The sequence below is a fragment of the Motacilla alba genome, chromosome 23 (assembly GCF_015832195.1).
Source record: "Motacilla alba alba isolate MOTALB_02 chromosome 23, Motacilla_alba_V1.0_pri, whole genome shotgun sequence".
In the NCBI taxonomy this organism is placed as follows: Eukaryota; Metazoa; Chordata; class Aves; order Passeriformes; family Motacillidae; genus Motacilla; species Motacilla alba.
This window is the reverse complement of record NC_052038.1, coordinates 3,640,636-3,662,017: the sequence shown is the minus strand read 5'-3', so window position 1 is coordinate 3,662,017 and position 21,382 is coordinate 3,640,636. Positions and strand designations below refer to the sequence as shown.

General features: G+C 59.2%; 1 protein-coding gene across 1 annotated transcript in view; it reads right to left on the bottom strand.

Moving 5' to 3' along the window:
* Positions 1 to 6,301, bottom strand: part of COL8A2 (collagen type VIII alpha 2 chain) — a 30,891-nt gene extending 24,590 nt beyond the window's left edge. The window contains exon 1 of the mRNA XM_038160888.1: positions 6,244 to 6,301. The gene's annotated coding sequence lies outside the window, so the exon portion shown is untranslated. The remainder of the gene's footprint in view (positions 1 to 6,243) is intronic.
* Between the last annotated feature and the right edge of the window lie 15,081 nt (positions 6,302 to 21,382).

The following is a 21,382-nucleotide window of genomic DNA, read 5'->3' as shown; positions in this document are numbered from 1 at the left end:
TCGGCAGGACGCGCGCAGCAGGAGCAGCTCGCAGGGTTTGACCTTGTTATTTATGTAACACAAAGCTCTTTTCCTCTGTTCCTGCCCTGCCTTGAGCCAGAGGCTGAGACCCCCACAACGTGACCCTCGGGGGTCTGTGGGCCCTTGGCAATCACTGCGCTTTGGGGTCATTGAGCAACTGTGAGGGGCAGGGGGTTGGCCTGGACCCAACTGTGGAACAGGCTCCCCAGGGAAGTGATGGAGTCAGAATCCCTGGAAGTGTTCAAAAAACAGACGTGGCACTTCACAGCACAGCTTAGTGAGCGTGGGGTGTTGGGTTGAAGGTTGGGCTTGATGATCTTGAAGGGCTTTTCCAATCTCAATGATTCTGTGTGCCTGGGCACAGGCTTGGCTTGGGGTCTGCCCTCGACCCAAGCTGCCCACTCTGGGGCTGTGGGCTCTGCCCTTCAGGGTTATCAGCTCAGCCCTAGAGAGCCCAAAGCATCTGAAATTAAAGGCAAAGCAAAGACAAAGGTATCGCCACTGTAATCCAAACCCAGGCCCAGGTCAGGATCTGCCTGTGGGTTGTGAGTGCCAGACTGGCAATATCAGGAAATATGAAGAAATAGCAATAAAAGTCGTCTTGTTCTTGTCCGCTGGCTCACAGTACACGGAGCAGTGAGAAATACCTTTCTGCAGTCATTGACAATGCATGTTTGAGGCTGGAAATATGCTCCTCTGGCAAAAGCCCACATATTTAACCCTGGTGGGCACGGGCAGCTCACCCTGTGAGTCCAGAGCAGGGCTTCAGGAAGGGCAGTGGAACTTCCCAGCCTGCCTGGGCACAGCAGCTCGGGAGATGCTGCTCCGGCTGCTGACACGGAGCAGGATGTGAGGGTGATAAGTGTTGAGTGTTGAAATGAAAGCTACAGTGAGAGCAAAGGACCTGCTGCAGCTCTGTGCCGTGCCAAGCCTCCCACCGCCTTATCAGCGCTTCCCTGAGAACGATGGCTGTGTTGTCCTGACATTAAATATTCTCCTTGGTGATCCATATCTCCTCCATTTCAGTCGCAGCACCCGAACGCTCCAGCCCTGATGCACACCCTGGATTCACACTCCCAGCCCTGGAGCAAAGCCAAAATCTCCAAAGGAAAAATGCAGCCAGAGCTTCCAAGTTTCGTGGTGAAACCACATGATTTTGATGGGAAGCCATAAATCAGTCCCAGGCTCTCTCAGCCTCTGGTAACTTCTTAAAACAAACCTGGGCTGAATTCTGGGTCTTGTAATGAAATCTGAAAGCAGGTGAATTGGCCACAGGGTTTGTGCATCACCACAAGCGAGTGCACAGAGCAGCCTCAGCTGCCCTGACTCTTCTGAGAGGGTTCAACCATCCCACAAATGATGGGGCCCAACCAAAGCATCTTCCACCTTCTGCGGTATCCAAGGCCTGAGTGCTGCCCAATCCCTGCAGCACTGCTGAGACCTTCCCAGCCCTGGGGGCATGGACACCACTCCGACAGGACAGGGAACACCCCAGCAATGAGATGGGCAGGACCCGCTGCCCTGCCCTGACAGGAAAATGGGAAAAGGGCAAATCCTCACATGGCTGCAGGATGGGGGCAGTTCCCTGAGGTGGTCTGGCCTCAAGGCCTTAGGTTTCGGCACAAAACAAAGCGAAGGCTCTTATTTGGCTAATGTGCCTGAGAAGAAAGGCTCTATCCTTGTTTGCTCCCACTGCTGCATTGTCTGTGGATAAAGACAGGGATAGTTCTCATCTGATATGGCAATATCATCTCGCCCATCTGGACAGGGCTCTTTACAAGACCCTGCTTTAGAATTTAGATCCCTGGGAACTTGGAAGGCAGCAGTGAAACAAAACCCTCCACCAGAACAATAAAGAGGCTCTCAGCGACAGCCAGAGCTCTGTGGGGCAGGCACAGGAGCACTGCGAGGTCCCAGGGGTCCAGCACTGCCAGGCTGCTCCAGCGTGCAGCAGGTTTGCAGAAATCTGCGGGTTTGGGGCAGTTTCTGGGGCCACATCCTGCCTGAGGAAGGCAGAACTTAGGCTGGAAGCGCTACAAGAAATAAGGACTCGGGTTTTTGGTGAAAAACAGCCAAGCTGGGCAAAGCATTGCATCGGCCACTGCATCCACAGCAGGTGGACATGAAGTCATTGTCCTCCTCCCCAGCTGCTCCCTGCCAAGCCCCGTCCTGGATGGAGGCGCCTGGAAGAGCCTCTGAGGACAAACATCTCCAGATGGGCCAGCAGGATGGGCTCGGCCCCGGGGAAGGTCACAGAGACCAGACCTGGCTGCTCTGCAGATTTTGGCTGCAGTTGCTGCCTGTGAGCTGGAGCTTCGCTCTGTGAACTCAGCTGACACTGGGGCCAGAGGCCATGGGAGCACTGGGCTGAGGGGACAGCAGACACCCTCACAGTGCCACCTTTGGTCCTTTTTAGGAGGCATCTCCCACCTGCAGCCCCCAGCCAAGCTCGGGAGCACTGCAGGGGGGCAGCAGCCATCAGGAGCCGTGGGCTCCCTGCTCCTGGGATGCTCCTGCGAGAACATGGGAGAACAGGGCAGGACGTGGCTTTGGTGAAGAGTCCAGCTCCTGCGGCTCTTTGGGGCAGCCAAGCAATGCCCAGGGCTGAGCCAGGCTTTTGGGGAGCACCGGCTCACATCCCACCAGCCACGCCAGCCCCTGCCCCCCCGGCCCCGTGCAGATGTTTCCCGGAGCGCTGCCATCCCTGCAGCCCTTCCCGGCCGGGATGGATCCCATTGCTTTGAAGTCTGCAGCCGATGTGCAGGGTTATGCAGCCAGAGCAGACAGCCCTGGGGAAGAGCCAGGCAGCCAGGGATGTGACTCAGGAGCGGCTCCGGTGACAGGGGGAAAAGGAAAAGAGGTTTATTATGTCTGTGCCGGCGTCCAAGTCGCCAACGCAGGGAAGCAATGTGCAGCTGAGCCCTGAGCAGGAATGGAGAGATGGGGGGCCGCTGGTGTGGGGTGTCACCCCCACCTCACCAGCCACCCTGAGGGTTCCAATCCCACTGGATTACTGCAGGACACAGCCAGGTTCCAGCAGCACCCTGCCCTGCTCCCCAACTGTCCCCAATGTGTCTGTTGCACAGGGAACCCCTGAGTGCAAAAGAGGGAATGGGCATGTGTGGATCCCACCCCATCTTTGTTAAGTCAGTTAATTACCCTCTCTAATTAGCTGTGACAAAGTGCATGGGGGGCTGGGGATGCTCAGAGTCTAGCACGTGCCCAACAGAGTCGACGGCCTGCACCCTCTCCCAGAGGGAAAAAGGTGGGATTGAGAAACCGAGGGAAGACAAGTTCAATTTGGTGTCTTTTTATCCCTCCCTCTTCGGAACTATGAGATTTTATTGTCACAGATATTTTCTTTAGTGCAGAGGAATGGAAACTCTGCTCCTTCCTGGGCTGTGGACAAGATGAAATAGGAGACAATGACAGAGGGGTGTGTGGGGACAGACGGGACCGGCCCCACGCCCTCCCCACCGGGTTAATGCCTTTTGCAGGTGCCACTGCCCAAATCCCCTTGATCCTCCATTGTGGCAGAGTGTGAGCAGCCCGGCTGCTGCCAGCCACGGCACCCAGGACCCAAAACCAGGAGGTTTTGTCCACCACATCACAGACCCAGCGAGCAGACAGAGCATTAAAACCAGGCGGTTTCACCTCCACCTTCCCGGGAGAGGCGGCACCGCCGCCAGCAGCCGAGCGCTTGGACGCACCACGCAGCGCCGGCGTCCCGTGATGGATCAGCTCTGAAAACAACACCCTGCTAATCTGCCTCCCCAGCAGCCATAAAACTGTCTTCCCAGTTCCTTCGGAGAGGATTTACAGGGCTTCAAAGCATCCTGGAGCGGGCGGCAGAGGCGGGGGCTCCCCGCGGGTGCTGCCCCCACAGCTGGGGCACCTTGTGGCACTGGGGTGATGCCCCCGTATCTTGGCCCCCAGTCACTCCACTTGATTGTCCCCAGACTAACGCTCCTTAACAGGAACTTGGCAGCCCCTCAGAGCAGCTCAGTGGCCCTAGGGTCATGCCTGACCCCAGGAGCCCCTCACCAAGGTCCCAGCACCCCCTAAAAAGGCCCCTCTCTGGGCTGTTCCTGTGCCCTGTGCTGAGGGCAAGCAGGGCAGGCTCTGCCCCAATGGGGACAGCTGGTCTGGAGCTGTGGCCACAGCCTTGGTGACCATCACTCGAGGGACAGCACCTTGCCCAGCCATGGGCTCACTGAGAGGTGGCTGCTCACCAGCCCTGGGGCTTTCTGGGCGTGTGACCCCGAGGAGTCTGAGCCACAACCCCTGGGCACAGCCCATGCCAAGCCCCTCTGGCACCAGGAAATCTTCCAGCACTGGGCATGGGGAATGGGAGCACTGCCCCTGTGCTCCCCTGCTCCGTATCCAAGTGGGAAACCAAAAACCCAGCGCAAGGCGAGCTGTGCTGAGCCCCTGCCAAGAGCCACGGACAGAAATATCCTTGATTTCACCAAGGTGTGAATAACTTTTGACACTTCTAGGGCTTATTGCCTTAAAAAAATCCCCCCGCAGTCCCCATTCACACTCGGCAGGACTGTGTTTCATATGAATGGAATATATGAATCACTGCAAAGAATTTAAATGCTTCCCTGTACAAAGAAACGCTCCCTCCCCGCCTCTGTGGCCGGGCTCTGCACAGCCTAAAACAAAGGCATGGCAGGAGACGGGACAAATCCCGATCACCACACTGCTGCCTCCTTGGACAAGGGCAGCCTGGCCTCTCAGTTTGGCCCAGTGCAGTGGGGCAGAGCCTCCACCACCTATTTCAACCCACAACCAACTGCCCTGGCCACAGCACTCGCGGTTTCCGAAATCCCAATGAGCCCCTGACAGCTGCTGGATTCACATCTCCGTGTGCTGTTTGCGTTTTGGCTCTGCTCCTGCTTCTAAACCCCAGTTTTCAGATTGGAACAGGCAGAGAAAATTGCTTTATTGCCATTCCTCTGCCCAATCTGGGAGCTGGGACAATCCACCGCCCCACTGCTGGGAGATGGGGTCAGCTGGGCTGACGGAAACCAGGCGAGTCTTCCTGCAAGAACTCTCCCATTTTTTAGCACTTTGGGTTTTGCTGCTTCTTTTCCCTTTGGGCAAACGGGGCGAGGAGGAAAAATGTAACTGGAAGCCTGGTGCAGCCCCGCTGTGTTTCCAGCTGTGATGTTTCCCCTGGCATCGCTGCCTCGGCTCCACACACGCGGTTGTGTCCAGAGCCCCAGAGGAGTGAGGAAAGCCAAGATGGGGCTTCAGGCACCTGGGTTACAGTGGTTCCTAAAAGAGCAGGGACAGGACAGCCCCTGTGCCCCACCACGGCACTGGCCCTGCCCAGGGGGCTCGCAGCCACCGGCCCGGCTGCCAGGTCTGTGTCCTAAATTCGTAGGATCCGGCTCTGAAAGGAGCCGCTTTGTTTCCCAATATCCCTCGCAGACGGATCAAAACTGCATTTTTACAGAAGCAATAAAAATCCCAGGAATTCACCGGCCTTATGATTTATTAAACATGTTCCTTATAGCAAAGCTGCCCATAGATGAGAAATATCTCCGGTAGGTTATTGCCTGGCCTGGGGCTACTGTATAGGGGGGATCTTTCCTGGCTTATTGGGAATGTTCAAAGCTGGAGAACCGGGTAGCTCAGGAGCCAATTAACAGCAACGCTCTTAAAAAAATAAGCACCTGGTGTTTCCCAAGGTTTTTGTGGAAGGCACCACAGTGCCCAGGAATGGTGCCGGTACCCGGGTGCAGATGTTGGACCTGCGGGAGGGGACGAGACTCCAGGCAGGGCTGGAGCAGTGAGTGCCAGCAGTGGCTGTCCCAAAGGCCACGGCACTTTCCCCAAAACACTTTTGTTCTCACAAACATTTCCCAACAGCAGAAAGAAGGGGCTGGGCACAGGGAGACGGCAGAGGCTCCGGGGAGGATTCGCTGGGAACGGGACGTGACCGAGGTGGGTCAGGGAAGGGAGAGAGGATGAGAAAAGGTAAAGTAGGGGAAAGCGGGCTCAGACCTGCCCGAAGAGGGATGGTTGGAGCGTCCCGCGGTGTTCCTCGGGGAAAAGGCACCAGAACAGCGGGACTCGTGACTGGGAAATCCACGGGATCAGCTCCTGCCCGAGCCCGGCGCAACCCGCGGGATGCGCAGGGAGCGGGGCCAGCAGCGGCACCGGGAGCGGCGGAGCCCTGACCCCATCCCGGCGGAGCGGCGCGGACCTTACCTCAGCTCCCGTCGGCGCGGCGGAGCGGAGCGGAGCGGCGGGCACGGGCGGCCGCTGGCGGGAGCGGCGGGCCGGGCCGGGCCGGGCCGGGCACCCCGCGGGGCGGAGCGGGGCGGGCGGGAGGGCGGAGCGGGGCCGGGGGCGCGGGAGGTGCGGGGGATGCGAAGCGGGCCGGGGGGATGCGGGGGGATGCGAAGCGAGCCGGGGGGATGCGGAGGGAGGGATGCGGAGCGGGATCAGGGGTGCGGGGGGCTCGCGGAGCGGGACCGCGCCGGAGCGGGCGCTGCGATTTCTCTCTTTTCCCTCTTTTTTTCCTCTCTCCCCTCGGCGGTCCCAGCCCGGCCGCGCTGCTCGTTCCTCCGGCGCGGGAGGGAGACTGCGCGCAGCGCACCCCCGAGAGCGCGGCCCCTGCCCCCGCCCCCCCGGCCCCTCCTCGCCACCCCACCCGGGACACGGGGCCCGTGGGCACGGCCCCCCAGACCCGCCTGCCTTTCCCCGAGCAGGGATGCCCTGTGCCCCGGGGATGCTGATGCCAGCAGTAGCAGCCACAGGGTGGGAGAAGAGCCCCCTCCGTGTGCAGAGCCCCCAGGAGCGGGTGCTGCCCGCCCCTGGCATGGAGTGCAGTGGGGTCCAACCTTCTTTCCCCTTCTTGGTCCGGGGAGCCCAGGGCTGGAGCAGGGTTGCCCCCACGCTCACCCAAAACCATTGCCCAAGTCCTTCGTGGACATCGGGCCACAGCAGGACACGATCCCCGCTTCTGTGGTGGGGCAACTCTGCCACCCTGAAAATCCTGTTGCCCCGGGCAGAGCAGTCTGGAAACGTGCTGCCCGTGCAGCCGGCTCCTGCTGCCTCGTGTCTTGGCGCAGTTTTAAATCACACACCAGCACAGAGGTGCCCCGGTCCCAGCAGAACGGGGCGCCGGCAGACCTCCTGCCTTTCCCGAGCGCTGCCGTGCCCAGGGCGGAGCAGCCGTGGCATCCCGCTGGCAGCCGCGTGCCGGGCACAGCCGGGACACGGCCGGCGCCGCCGCAGCTGCCGGGGTGCGTGGGCGCGGGGTGCAGGGCCCCGTGTGCCCCGGGAGGCAGATTAGGGTTGCTCAGGCAACGGGCACGGAGAAAGCCCGTCGGGATGGAGGCCGCTGGGTGCACAAGGGTGTTTGTTTTCTGTATTAAGCGCCTGAGCGAGGGGGGCATCAGACGGCTAATCCCCCCTCAATGCCTTCCCCCGGAGAGCAGCCGCCGTGGGGCCGGACCCTGCTCCCAGGAATGCTGATGTGCTGCGCCCTGCGTGGGCGGATGGGGCTGGGGTCCCTTCCGTGCCCTGAGCAGGGCTGGGGGGTGCACCCGCAGCTGGTCCTTTACCATAGTCCCCACCGCAGGGTGAGCAGCTCAGAGCAGCCCCAAGGCTGCTCCCGGCCAGGGCTGAGCCCGCATGAGCACACGGTGGCTGCTCGGGGACCGCAGCCACAGCGGGATGGCTGCTGGCAGCAGCTGCTCTGCCACTACCTCAGCGCCACGAGCACAGCGTTCCGGCAGCATCGGCTCTCCTGCCCATTCCCCTGTCCCACCTGCAGCGCCCGGGCACAGGGCAGAGCGTGCAGGGGCCTCCGCTGGCACGGCAGCTCCCGCAGAAACGAACCAGCCTTGTTTAACCAGAGCTCTCACTGGCAAAGCATTTCCTCTGCTCAGAGGCTCATTTGCCAGCACAGACATTCCTCTGTCCCACAGAGCAAACCATGGGCTGCAGCCTCGCTCCGTGCCGGCCCCTGCTGCCTGTCATCGCTCCTGTGCTGGCTCCTTCCTCCCCAGGCCTGTCCCTTCCCCAGCACGGAGCCTGGGGCGCAGCCGTGGCACCCCGGCCATGCCACCTGGGCTGTGCTGTGCCACGCTGGCTGCTCCTGGCCATGCACAGGCTTCTTCCTGCTGCCCAGCAATGGTCGTTTTTGCTCTGGGGTCTTCTAACCCCTCGCTGGGTTCTTTCTTTTCTATCTTGTGGAGTTACAGCTGCCTCCGACTGCAGCCCCCTGATCCTCTGGTTTGGGTGCTGGTGCACCTGCTCACTGACAGAGAAAGGAACTGAAAAATAGGTAGGACTTGAATAAATATTGCCAAGCAACACCTGACCCTCAATATTCTTATACTAAAGGCAAAACCCAGCTCTGTATCAGCTATTGGGAAAGCTACTATGAAATTAACTCTATTCCAGCCCAAAAGATACCCAGGTGTGAGCTCACATCTCGCAGCCCGAGGCCGCAGCAATCCCAAGCTGAGCAAGGAGAGAGAACAACATCCCAGCTCACCCTGTGCCATGACTCTGAGTAACTCATCCAACTTAAAATGTATTTATTTATTTGAGCTAAACAACTGATGCCTCTCAGCACTGTGCTGAGCCACTGCTGATGGCTCTCCTTCCCAGCAGGAGAGGGAAGCCAGGCTTAGAGTGGGATTTAGTGGCTCTGCTGCCTGTATCTCCTGGCAGCTCTGCGCCCACTGCTGTGCCAGGGCTCCACGGTGTCCCCAGAGTTGTGCTGGCCCTGCCAGGGCCACACCAAACCCCTGAGAGCTCCGGTGCCGCAGCACCCCTGGGCACTGCTGCACCTCGGGGTGCCTCCCGCTGCCTCCCAAAATCCCCGTCCCAGCCATCCAGCTGCTCTGCACAGCAGGAACAAGAGAGAGGGAGGAGACATAATTCAATCTGGGGCTGAAAAATGCCTTAACTTAATTTCGGTGGGTCACGGACATAATCGAATCAGCCCCGTGCGCTGCAATATCGTTTCCATGTTTCCACAAAGATGGATAATTGCGCTCAGAAAGCCAGCCCTTGGTGCTCAGTGGGAAAATGGGCCATGGGGGTGGGAGGGGGCCAGGAGCTGGGCTGGCAGTGCCGAGCAGAGCTGGGCTGTGCTGCTGTGCCCGCTCGGGGTACTGGCACGGGGTGACAAGGGCAGACAAGGGGCTGGGGGCATGGCCCTGGCTGTGCCAGCAGGGATGTGCAGGTGAGAGGTGGCCTGGGCAGGAGGACACCGGGCAGGGAGCGGCTCCACGGCTCCGTGTGGAGCATGGTGCCAGATCCCAGCCTTCGGGAACATTCAGTGATGGATTAAATGCAATCTGACTACCACTGTGGGAGGTTGGAGAGAATTACTTCATACAAATGCACTTCGGAAAGTATTTAGAGTCAAATTTTCAAAAGCCCCTGAACGATTTAAGAGCCAAAATCCCATTTTCCAAAGTCACTTAAATGAGCAAGAAAAGATCAGTTAAGAAAACACGCGAGCAGACGGGGCCTGGAGGGACGGGCTGCGGTGGCAGCACCACGCCACCACCAGCCACTGCAGCCCTCACCCGGGGAGACACGAGGATGCATCGGCCTCAGAAAACGTCCCTGTGTGTCCTCACGAGGAATCGGCCTGGGATGGGTCCCGCTGGGTCAGATTGAAGGGAATGGTCCCGCAGGGGTCAGGGACAGAGGGACAGTGCACGGCTCAGCAGCTCTGGGGTCACCAGTGCCACCTCCGGCTCCCATCGCCGACCCCGCCGGGGAAGGAAGGGTCCCCGGCTGTAATGGGAGAAGGCAGGGCTGCAGCTGGGAACCGCAGGGCTCCTTCCCTTACCCCACAACCGCTGCAGCCTCCTAAAAGCATCTCCAGTTCCCCGCTCAGCATCCTAATGAACCGCAAGGGCAGCTGGGACCCTTTGAGGCAGCAACCATGGAGACTCAACCCCCCCAAAGAGCAAATCCCAGAGCAATTAGCTTTGCAAGGCTCGGCCGGGGCTAATGGAGCTCCACATTCCTCGGTGGCTGTAAAGCTCTTTACTGGGATTGTTTTCCTGCGTGAGCCCTGCCCGGGGTGCACACGGTGGCTCCGGCTCCCAGCACCTTTGGTGCATGCCATCCAAAAACGCTCTCGCCTCGCCTGTGCTGGGGCTGAACCGGAGCGAGTCTACACACTTCCCCCAGTAGAAAGCAAAAAAGGATCTGAGACAGAATTCTTGCTCCAGGATCCTTTACAATTCCTGGAGGACATTTTTGGAAAGGGAAGGGTTGTATTTACTTTGGCAGCTGGCTCTGCTTCTATATACATATGCATGGAAAAACTGCACTCACCTACGGTTTCCAGGGCTCCCTTGTCTGCAGAGCACCGGCCCAGGTGGTAGCTGGCGGCCCCTGGACCTCTGTTTGGAAACGGCACGTGGAATTGGAAGCTGAAGCTTAAATCTCTCCCCAGGGCAGCCCTGGAGGCTGCTGGCCCTTCCCAGGAGCTGCTGGGATGCGGCAGCAGAGCTCATCGCGGCTCAACACAACCGGAGGCAGGACCGTCCCTGGGATGCCCCCACGTGCCCCCACCACCCCCCTCCCCGGGCATCTCTCCCCACCTGCACCTCCAGCCTTCCCGTGGCTGCTGTGATTGATTCACTGACAGTGGGGTTGGAATAAATCCACTCGTTGGCACGCTGTAAATTCATCACGTGCTGGGGACGCGCATTCCAGCCCACCATAAACACCCCTGGCTATGAGCTAGTAAATCTGCCTCCAGAGCTGGTGGATGAATGGAGTCCCTGAGTCCTGGAGGCTGCTCCAATCCGGAGCTGGGCTGACCCCACAGCACCCAGCTGTCTCTGAAAGGAGGTGCTTCAAGAAAGGAGCTTCGGGAGCAGGCTCGCCCAGCTGCTGTCACCCTCCCAGTCTGTATCCCCCCTCCCTGTGCTATTCCTGCACCGGTGGCTGGGGTGGGTGCTCCCATGAGTACTGGGGACCCATCCCACGGCATGAGGGTCCTGCAGCCTGTCTGGGAGCTGCCCAGAGCACACAGAGGAAGTTTGCTGCCCTGGTGCTCTGCCGAGCTGCTGAAACGTCCAGGCAGTAAACCAGCTGTAAAACAGAAAAAAAAAACCCAAAACATTTTATTATCCACCAAACAGCTGCTGCTTCATTTTATGGGGGTCATTCTCTGAGGAGGTCAGGCTGGCAGAGCAGAGACACCAGCTCAGGTCTTGACGGGCTCCAGGCTCCGCTCCAGCCCCCATCCACCCCCGGCTGGCCCTGGGGGCACAGGGAAGGGCACTGGGGAGGGGGCGGGGGGCCCTGATGGTGGTGCTGCATCCTGAGGCACCCTGAGATCCGTCTGCAGGGCCAGGGGTGCGTGAGCAGTGCCAGAGGGGAGGGCAGGGAGCGGGCACCGGGGCCGGTTCCCATCGCCTTCCTGGCAGAGGAAGCTGGGGCACAGCTCAGCATCCCTTTCCCAGAGGAAGCCAAGGGCTTGGGATGTGGCATTGCCACAGGATGCAGGTGCCATCCTGGGGGGCTGGGGCTGCTGCAGCCCTAAGTGCTGAACCTGTTCCCCCTGCAGAGCTGAAGGCAGGGCTGAGGGTCCCTGGGCACCTCCAGGGATGGTGTCCCCATGGAGGGATGACATCACCAGCGACAGACAATCACGGGGACAGGCTAGATGTTACCCTGCTGCTCCCTTTTCTCATTCTCCATCCCTTGTGCCCCCTTTGCCCATGCTGGTGTGAGCTGTGAGCTCCACATGGGCCCATTCTGGGGACCCTGGCACGTGGCTTGTGACAGCACCAGGGAGGGGGCCTGGGGGTCTGTGCCTGCCCCGGTGCAGCCCCATGGCCCAAGAGCTCCCGGCAGCTCCAGCCTCTATGAAATAATTTGTTATTTTAGTTGTAAAACAGTAAGTGGCCCCTTTCCAGGAGGAGAAGGGAAAAGCCAAACGGCCCCACTCCCCCCACTCCCACTAATGACTGAACCAGTCAGTCAGCACGGGCAGGACTGGCATGGGAGCAGGACTGGCATGGGATCAGGACCTGCCTCCCCTGTGCCCCTGTGACACCCCTGTGTTCCCTCTGACACCCCTGTGCCCCCTCTGACATCCCTGTGCCCCTTCTGACACCCCCGTGTCCCCTCTGACATCCCCATGTCCCCTCTGACACCCCGTGTCCCCTGTGACACCCCCGTGCCCCCTGTGACACCCCTGTGCCCCCTGTGACACCCCCGTGCCCCCTCTGACACCCCCGTGTCCCCTGTGACACCCCCGTGTCCCCTCCATTGCCCAGGAAGGGCACAAGGGCTGAGCTAATGGTCGATCACCAGGGCTGCCACCTCTCAGAGGAGCTGCTGCTCAGGGCCACTCTGTCACAGCGCTGCAGGGCCACGGGCTGCAGGGAATCCTCACCACGGATTTCATCACAGGCTGCAGGGGATCCTCTGTTTCCGAGGTGGCAGTGGGGCTCCAGTGTGCCCAGTACAGCACCAGTGCCCAAGCCACTCCCCGTGGCTGCCACCAGGACGTCCCCAGGCACAGCAGTGAGGTGACAGCAGCACAGCTTCAGCCGACCAAAGCTGTCAGAATCTCAAACCCTTTATGCCCCACGTTGGGTGCTGGGACAAGTTTCCCCGTCTGAGCTTCAAAGGGGATGGGAAGCCCCAGGAGGGGGGTGAGGATGGATGGGACCGTGTTGTTCCCCAAGCCAGGTGTGGCTGTCATTTGCTTCTCGGCATCTCCCCTGCCCCCAGGGAGGGGGACGCCTGGAATGCCCCCTCCTGTCACTGTGAGCAGGAGCCCTGGGGTGCAGCAGGGGCTCAGCAGGGCCCTGCTCGGGGGTTTGACCCCCCAGCAGAAGCAGTGCCTGCTCTGAGTGCTGGGTATGGACAAAGACCCCAACACGCTTTGGTCAGGGTCATTCCCAGGGATCCTGCAGCGGTGCTGGGGCAGCCCAGGCATCACTGCCTGAACCCGGCCCCAGCATCACCCCCAGAACCCGGCCCCAGCATCACCCCCAGAACCTGGCCTCAGCATCACCCCCAGAGCCCGGCCCCAGCATCACCCCCAGAACCCGGCCCCAGCATCACTGCCTGAACCCGGCCCCAGCATCACCCCCAGAACCCGGCCCCAGCATCACCCCCAGCACCCGGCAGCACCGTGTGGAGAGCTCCAGGGCTGCGCAGGCAACACCCCTCCCGCTGTCAGGTTATAGACTCGAGTCCTCAAAAATGCAAAAAATGCACCGGGAATCAAGGTTGGCCCGAAGAGTTTTGATCTCTCCGCAATTGCTGCAGCGCTGCTCTAAGTGCATCCAGATGGCTCAGACCACACAGACGCGGCGCCCACCGCCACCGTCACCTTCGGCCACCCCGCCCCACCCCGCCCCACCCCCTGCCCGGCTCGGTCACCTCCGGGGTGGTGGCATGTGCCAAGGGGCAGCGCCTGGGGACACGGCAGGTTGAGCTGCACGTCATTAGGGTCAGCCCTCAGGGGTGGCAGCGGGGTGATCTGTCCCCTAGGGCTGGTGGCTTGTCGTGTGGCTGCCTGGGTGGCAGTGACACGGCTCCAGCTCGTACCTGGGGTGAGGGATGTGACCTCCCGTTGTTGTGCTAAATGTAACGGAGACCTGAGCACGCTGCAGCCAGCAGAGCAGCTGCGGGGAGGTGATGCTGAGCTGTGTCTCAGAACCCCTGGCTCTGTTCCCTCGGCTCCAGCACAATCCCTGCACGGCCCTGAGGGGCTCCTCGGTGTGCCAGGTCCCTGCCTGGCTCTGTCACCTCACTGTCTCAGCATTGCTATTGCCAAAACTTCCAAGGCGGGGGAAGATGCTGGTGGTGGTTTACAGCAGGTGAGTGCTGTGCCTGCAGCAGCTGGGGCAGGGCAGGCCTGGGCTTAGTTTGGTGCTTTTACTGCATCTCCGAGCTGAGGAGGGAGGGATGGAGGGATGGAAGATAGATGAAGGCTGGCAGACACCCTGGCCTCGAGTTGTTCCCCAGAGATGCCTGGTCCCAGCTCAGTGTGTCTGTTCTGGCCCCACTGAGGGCACTGCTGCCCATCCTCCTCCTCCTGATCCCCAAGATCTGATGAGCAGGTGATGCTAAACCAGACAAAGGCTCTTTTTGACCCACCAGTCACATTGCTCATGCTCAGAGGCACAGTGGGAACAGGGCTGGTGAGACAGTGCAGGTGCTTGGACTCGGCCAGGGGTGCTGGAGGGGGCAGAGGGGCACAGACAGGGCTGGGGGTGCCTCCTGCCCGTATGGGCACCTCCAGAGCACCCTGCTGCTGCCAGTGCTGACTCCTGGTCTCATTCCTTGCAGGAGAGGGCACGTGTTTACCCAGAGCCTGCTCCTTGGGGAGCAAACCCGCGGTGGCTTTTGTCAAAAAGCAAGAGCATTTCCGAGGAGTTCAGAATTTCCTTTCCTGAAAGCCAGTTCCCAGGAAGGAAAACGTTTTGACCAAAAACTGATGCCCAGATCTGTGTGTTTAACTGAGAGCAGAAGACACAGTGTCGGCAGTGAGAGTGCGAGGACACCAGGTCCCCCCGTGCAGGGGACAAGGGGCTGTCCCCCAGCTGGAGCCACCCCAGGGCCAGCCCAGCTGCCAGCACGGGGCTCACGTGCTACCTGGCGGGGATGCTCCCAGCATCCAGCATGTTCCTCTCCCATCACCTCCCGTCACCTGGAGTCCTGGTGCCATCCCTGCTGGCCTCCTGGCTCCTGGTCTCAGCTGAGCACCTCAGGCCGGTGGCCGTGCTCCCCCTCCCCTGCACTGCCCACCAAACCGAGGAAGTCGCAACCGCAGAGCTCTTGAAAGCATTTTTTTGGTGGAGACCACCGGTACTGAGAGATTAAAATTGCTGTTGTTTCTTCCATTACTCAGCTTTCCTGAATTATGGGGTGTAATACTCAGGGAGTGGGAATAATTAGGGGAGAACAATGGCAGGCTTGAAGGCTTAACTACGCCTGTGTGGTACTGCCGGCCAGGCCAGCCTGCTGTCACATTTCTCTAGGCCTCCATTTTCCACAGCCCGTGCCAAGCCCTTTCCACTACGGTCCCCGCTCCGACTTCCTCATTCCTGGGGCTCTGCTCCCCGGAATGCCCCGGTTAACGCTCGGTTCCCCGGCTCCCAGCCAGCCAGCACCCACAGCAGGGGCTGGATGTGTTCAAAAAATGACTGGATGTGGCACTGGGTGCCAGGGTTGAGTTGAGGTGTCAGGGAACAGGTTGGACTCGATGATCTTGAAGGTCTCTTCCAACCTTGTGGCTCTGTGATTCTGTGATTCTGTGGCTCTGTGATTGTGTGATCCTGTGATCCTGTGATTCTGTGATTCTGTGGCTCTGTGGCTCTGTGATTCTGTGGCTCTGTGATTCTGTGGCTCTGATTCTGTGGCTCTGTGATTCTGTGATTCTGTGATTCTGTGATTCTGTGGCTCTGTGATTGTGTGATTCTGTGGCACTGTGATTCTGTGATTCTGTGATTCTGTGATTCTGTGGCTCTGTGATTCTGTGATTCTGTGATTCCGTGGCTCTGTGATTCTGTGATTCTGTGGCTCTGTCATTCTGTGGCTCTGTGATTCTGTGGCTCTGTGATTCTGTGGCTCTGTGCCCTGCCCCGTTGGGATGCAGAGCCTGGGGGATGCAGGAGTGTGGGACAGAGGGATGCTGAACCCTGGAGTAAAGGGTGTGGGAGTGGGGGAGGCTGGGGGGGTGCAGCAGGCCAGGACAGCCCCACTGCCTTCGTGTCCCCTGCAGGCTCCTCAGCACGAGGCAAGCAGAGGTCCCACCAGGACATTGCAGTGTTCCATGCTCGAGGAAGCCGCTGGATTTCTCCCCTTGGCAGGGAACACCCTCCAGCTCCTCGGTGGCATCTTGCTCAAGAGCCTTCCCAGCAATGGCTCGGCGCTGCGGGGCCCGGGGAGCAGTGACAGCCCTGGCCCAGAACTTGGGCAAGAGGCCACAGTGCTGGTCCCAGCCCCGGGCAGGCGCTGGCTCCAGCCGGGCACACGGGCAGCTGTGGGGGGCTCTGTGCCTGCCATGGGACAGGGACAAGGAGCCACAGCCCCGGGCAGAGCCAGCCCAACTGGCAACTTCTCCCTGAGCTCTTGGATGTCAGCGCTAGCAGCAATTAAAATAAAATCAATATTTTTTTGCTGTAAAAAGAGACATTGTTCTGGCCAGCACTTTCCCCGAGTCAGCTCCTGCGTCTGTGTGATGGGCAGGGAGAAGCCAACGGGATCCTGGGGCTGCAAGGAACGTCTGGGGCTTCACTTCATTCGGGGAGGGGACTGGGTTTAAATTTTCAAATTGTTTTCTCATTTCTCTGTTAACTGGACTGTTTGGCAGTCTTGTCTGCAGCCATCTCTGGTCATCCAGGCATCTGGTTCAGTCCTGCTTGTGGTGAGCCACTTGCCATGGCAGGGGCAGGATGGGGTTGGGGATGGGATCGGGGTTAGGGGGCAGGATGGGATCAGGGACAGCCTGGCTCATTAGGTGTCCACTTTAATTAATGTTTTCTGGGCAGGTGGCTCCCCTTGAGCTTCTCAGAAACCCACTCTGCTCCCAGAATTCCTGCTCTCTCAGGAGCTCCTGTTTTCTCTCACAAACAGCCTCAAGACTTTATTTTTCTGCTGAAAAACAGCCTAAGTGGAATCATATTTTAGCTATTGGACACTTCGAGGAAAATTCCCATAGCTACCAGCTGGGATTGTGCCTAGGATGGGAATCCACTGGTGCCTGAATGCAGTCATCTCACAACCCTGAGTGACACCCTGTGAGCTCTCCTGGGCTGCAGCAGCTGTGCCAGCATCTCCCTCAGAGCAGAATTCCTCTTGGAGCTCCTGCCTGTAACACCCAGAGGACCAGTGATGGTGATGGAGCCTGGGCTGACACCCCCCACCCCACGGGGCTCTACCTCCCACCCTTGAGAAGATGCATCAGTGTGAGTATTTTGCTAAACTCGAGGGGAATTTCTCACAGGTCTGTTCCAGAAAATCCAATTTGAGTCATTCTGCATGAGTTAAATTATTCAATTGATCAAATGCTGCTATTGCCGTGTTAATGAGGTATTGTTATGATTAAGTGTTGGTAAATCCTTTAGACTTAATCCATTGATCCAATCTGAGGCTAAATTTAGTAAGGGGATCCTCTCTGTGCCTGGTGACTCAGCTTGGGAGTGTCCCTCACCCCCCTTGCATTCCTGACTTTTTCCTCCCTTCCTTTTTCTCTCCCCCTTTCCACCTAATTCATTGTAGACTGTTTTTAATCTTATTTTTCTTGGTGTGATTTATCTACAACATAAGAAATAGAGAGACAAAATTATATCAAGCCTGCTTTTGCCAGCAATTCAGCCCCAAACCCCTCATTCACCACAGGCTCAGGGAAAGAGCGACCATTCCAGAGGCTCCCTTACTCAGAAGCCACAATTAAAACTATTTTAAAAGAAAACAAACATTTCTCATCGAAATTCCTGCCTGGCTCTCGTTGTGGGCCAAGGCTGCTCAGCACCAGCAGCTTCCTGAGCTGCCTCTGGGCAAACCCCACCCCGTGCTGGGCTCTGAGTCCTGGCTGCAGCTGGGAAAATGGAAATTTTTCCTATGGAAATTCAGGAAGGCTGGAGCAGCACTGCCCTGCTGCCCTGGGGTTCCTGGGGCCCAGTGAGCTCGTGGTTTTGGTGTTCATGGTGCAAAGCTGGTGCCTGAGCTGTTCCCATCCCGCGGGCACTGCAGCAGCTCCGGGTGGACACTGTGTCCCCATGTCACATCCTGCACCACCAGCAGCTGGGGGTGGCTTCCAGAGGGGAATGGAGGTGCTGCTGGAGGTTGGGATTATTGGGGTTTGGGGGTGTGGGGTGGAATGAGGTGTGGGGGATGGATTGTCCCATGTAGGGAGAGCACTGGCATCCTCACGGGGTCATGCCACGGGGCTGGGAATGGTGGCGTGGCCAATGTCACCCTCCTTCCTTGCAACTGGGTCACCCCTTCATAGTTTTCCACAGTTTTCCACAGGTTTTCTCCACTCCTGAGGTTCTTCACTGGTCCTGTCCCAAACCCTTCCCTGCTTCACACCCTGGTCACCAACACCTGCCCTGGGACGCTCCACAAACCCAGCCCTGGGATGCTGGAGCAGAATCCACCCCATGGGACAGAGATTTTGGGGTGCTGGGTGAGCCCAGGGCTTTGCTCAATAATGCTTCAAACATCTTGAGAACCTCGGAGTAAAAATCTGCCTGAAGTGTTCTCCAAACTGCGCTGAACTGAACCCAAAAACCAGGCCAAAAATGGATGTCAGCAACTAATTAAACCTTCAGTGGGGTGCCTCCAGAGTGTTTGACATGGAAAAGGCTGGAAGGTTCTAGGAATCCTCCCCAGTCCAGCACCAGGACAAGGATGGGGGTTTTATGTGGGCACAGATCCAGAATGTACCGAAGGATGGTTCCCACCTCCTCCCTGGGGTAAAAATCCAAGCTCACAGCCAGGAAATGGCTGCTCCAGAGGGTCTGGGAGCTGCAGTGCAGGAATCCCCAGGACATGGGCACAAATCAGAGCGAAGAGCAGAAAACAAGGGGCTGGTGTGAGCTGCCGCTGCCTAAATGCACATTTAGCACAAAAAGCACCACGGAGAGCCGGGAGCGGGGAGCTGACCGGGGCAGGAGGACACGCTCGCCATCCCTGCACGTGTCAGTGCTGCGACAAGGACGATTGTCGCCGCGTTTCCCTTCGGCCAGCTCCCGGCAGCCGCCTCCGGCAGAGGGTTGGCTTCCACAGGGCCGGATCCGCTCCGCAGCAGCGTGGGAGGAGGGTGCCGATCCCGCTTAGGAAACACGAAACAATAAAAGAGGAACAATGGAGCTTCCTTCCCGTCACCCCAAATACCAAACGCCACCAGAACGTGGCTCGGCTCCGAGCAGCGCTGCCGGGGCTGCTCCCGCGTCCTCTGACCCGAGGGAGGAACTGCAGACACCTCCTCCTCTTCCTCGCCCTGGCAAGGGATGCTGCGGGAGGGCGGGAGCCGAGGAGCATCGCCAAAGGGCTGCCCTGACCCTGCGCTGCTGCCAGAGGCATTCCCAGCTTTGGAAACCGCTTTTGGGCCAGGCCAGGGGGTGCAGCGTGGCCGTGCCTCGAGAGAGGATTTTGTCAGCTGCCTGCGCTTCCAGGGTAGCCAAACGCGTGTCGCAGCCGGCCCGGGGGCCCAGGAAGGGTTATAAAAACATCCAGGTACCCAAACTCGCCGGACCATTGTCAGCCAGAGAACACGCTCTCGTGGATTTGGTGCCCGTGCGGTGCCAGGCATGGGGAGATGCTCGGCCAGGTTGGCCACAGCTGGGCATCTGGGGGGAGCTGGATCCACACCTGAGCGGTACCCACACCCCGAGTATCCACAGCTGTGTGTGGCAGGTGCTTGGGACGCGGGCCAGAGCCCCCTGAGGCGCTGGTACCTGCCTGTCCCTGCTGCCTCCACCCTCACCTCGGCTGCCTGGGGCCACGGGCACCGTGCCAGCCTTGCCAACAAGCCCCATCGCCGGTGCACGAGCCCTCGTGGGTGAAACATCCTCTGCACGGCCTCAGCGAGTGCCCTGGCCAAGCACATCTGGCGGAAAGCTGTGGGAGCTGCCCCAGCAATGAGGACAGCAGCCCGGAAACGCTCCTTTCCCAGAGAGATTCTCTTGTCCCATCCAGGATCCTGTCCCGGCACCATCCCTGTCCCCTCAGCAAGTGCTGCACTGTGGGGTGTGGACAGTGCCCAGGGATGTCACCCACCCTGTTCTGGGTGACAGGAGCAGGGCTAGGAGCTCTGCTTCCCACTGGAGAGTAAAGAAGGGACCACCTGCTCGTGGCGGGTGCAAGAGTGGGGCTGGGCTGCCACCAGCCAGGAGCAGCAGCCAGGTTGTCCAGGTTTTCCAACACTGGCCAGGTTGTCCCCACACTGGGGACATGAACTGGTATAAACCCTCACCCTGAACCCTGTGAGTCACACATTGACCTTCAGCTCCTGCCAGTGTGCACCATCAGGACACCAGCCAATGTCCCACTTTCCTGCAGGAGAGGGGACAAGGGCTGGAAAGCTCCTTCCACCTCTGAAAGCACTGCAGCAACCAAAGCTCTTGCATCCTGCTGCTGTGGGAGCCTGGGATGTGGTTGGAAGTGGCTGATGCAATCGTGGGGTGCTCAGCCTGGTGAGGGCACCCGGGGCTGGATGGGGGCTCACCAGGGTCCTGCTCTCCAGCACCGCTCCCACCCCACGTCCCCTGCCCCCCCCCTTGCCTTGTTGCTATTGTCATCTCCAATATCACGCAGGGATGTGAGAGGCTGGAAGTGGCCTCTTTTCCTGCCAGGTTAAATCGCTCCCTAGGAATGTCTATTATTCCCACAAGTCAACTTTCCCCTCCGCGGTATGTGTCAGGGGTCAGGGCTGGCACCACATGAAAGCCACGGGTATTCAATAACCCAGAGCCGTGGAAAGGCTTCAGTCCAAGCCCAGCCACGTTGGGGTTTATTGATGCAGATGCCTTTCCCCATTTGTTTCCTATAAACAGCACATGGTAATATTTAGTAGGTTTCAAACAGAGCTTTTTGCATATTCTCCCTTGTCTGCAGCAAGCTGCTCAGTAGTAGACAGTTTTAATTTACTTAATGCAATTTCTGCTTTTTGTTCTTCCAGAAGGTCTGGGCTGGTTTTGACCCTGTCGCCCCAGCAAATTACTTGAATTCCCAAGGGGCTGGGAGCAGGAGTCCAGGATCCACTCTCTGCAGGGGTGAGGACAAGGGATCTCACTCCCCCCAGACCCTCTGGGACGCAGCCTCAGGAGCTGGGTGCATGTTGGGGCTATTTGGGGCTGCCCTGGCTGGCTCCCACTCCTGGCCAGGCCGGCAGCATGTGGTGCTCGCCAGCTCCAGAGTTAAAAAAACCCACGTCATTGCAAAATCTGCCACTTCCCCATCCCTGGGGCTGGCAGAGGTCGGGGCACAGCCCTGGGCACTCAGTGCCCGGGATGGAGCGTGGCTGCAGGGTGACCCCGGAGCAGGGAATGCCCGTGAGCAAGGAGCAGAGATCCCTCCTGAGCAGGGCTCTTGGGGAGCACTCCCACAAGAAAGGGAAGCACAAACTGCTCCTGCAGAGCAGCCCTTGCTGCTCCTTGTCCCCACACTCCTGGCAGCAGCACTGCCCAGCCAATGCCAGCCACGAAGCAGCCCTGAGCTGGCAGCAGAGGAGGCTCAGATGCCCCTCCAGGTGTTTTTTTTTTTGCCACTGTAAATGCCCACAGAGTTTTGGCTCTGCAGCAGCTGCCTCGGGCTGGTGGCAGAGTCCCAGCCACTGAGCACAGTGGATTGACAGACCCCAAGGCAGCCACGCTGAGTGTCTGCC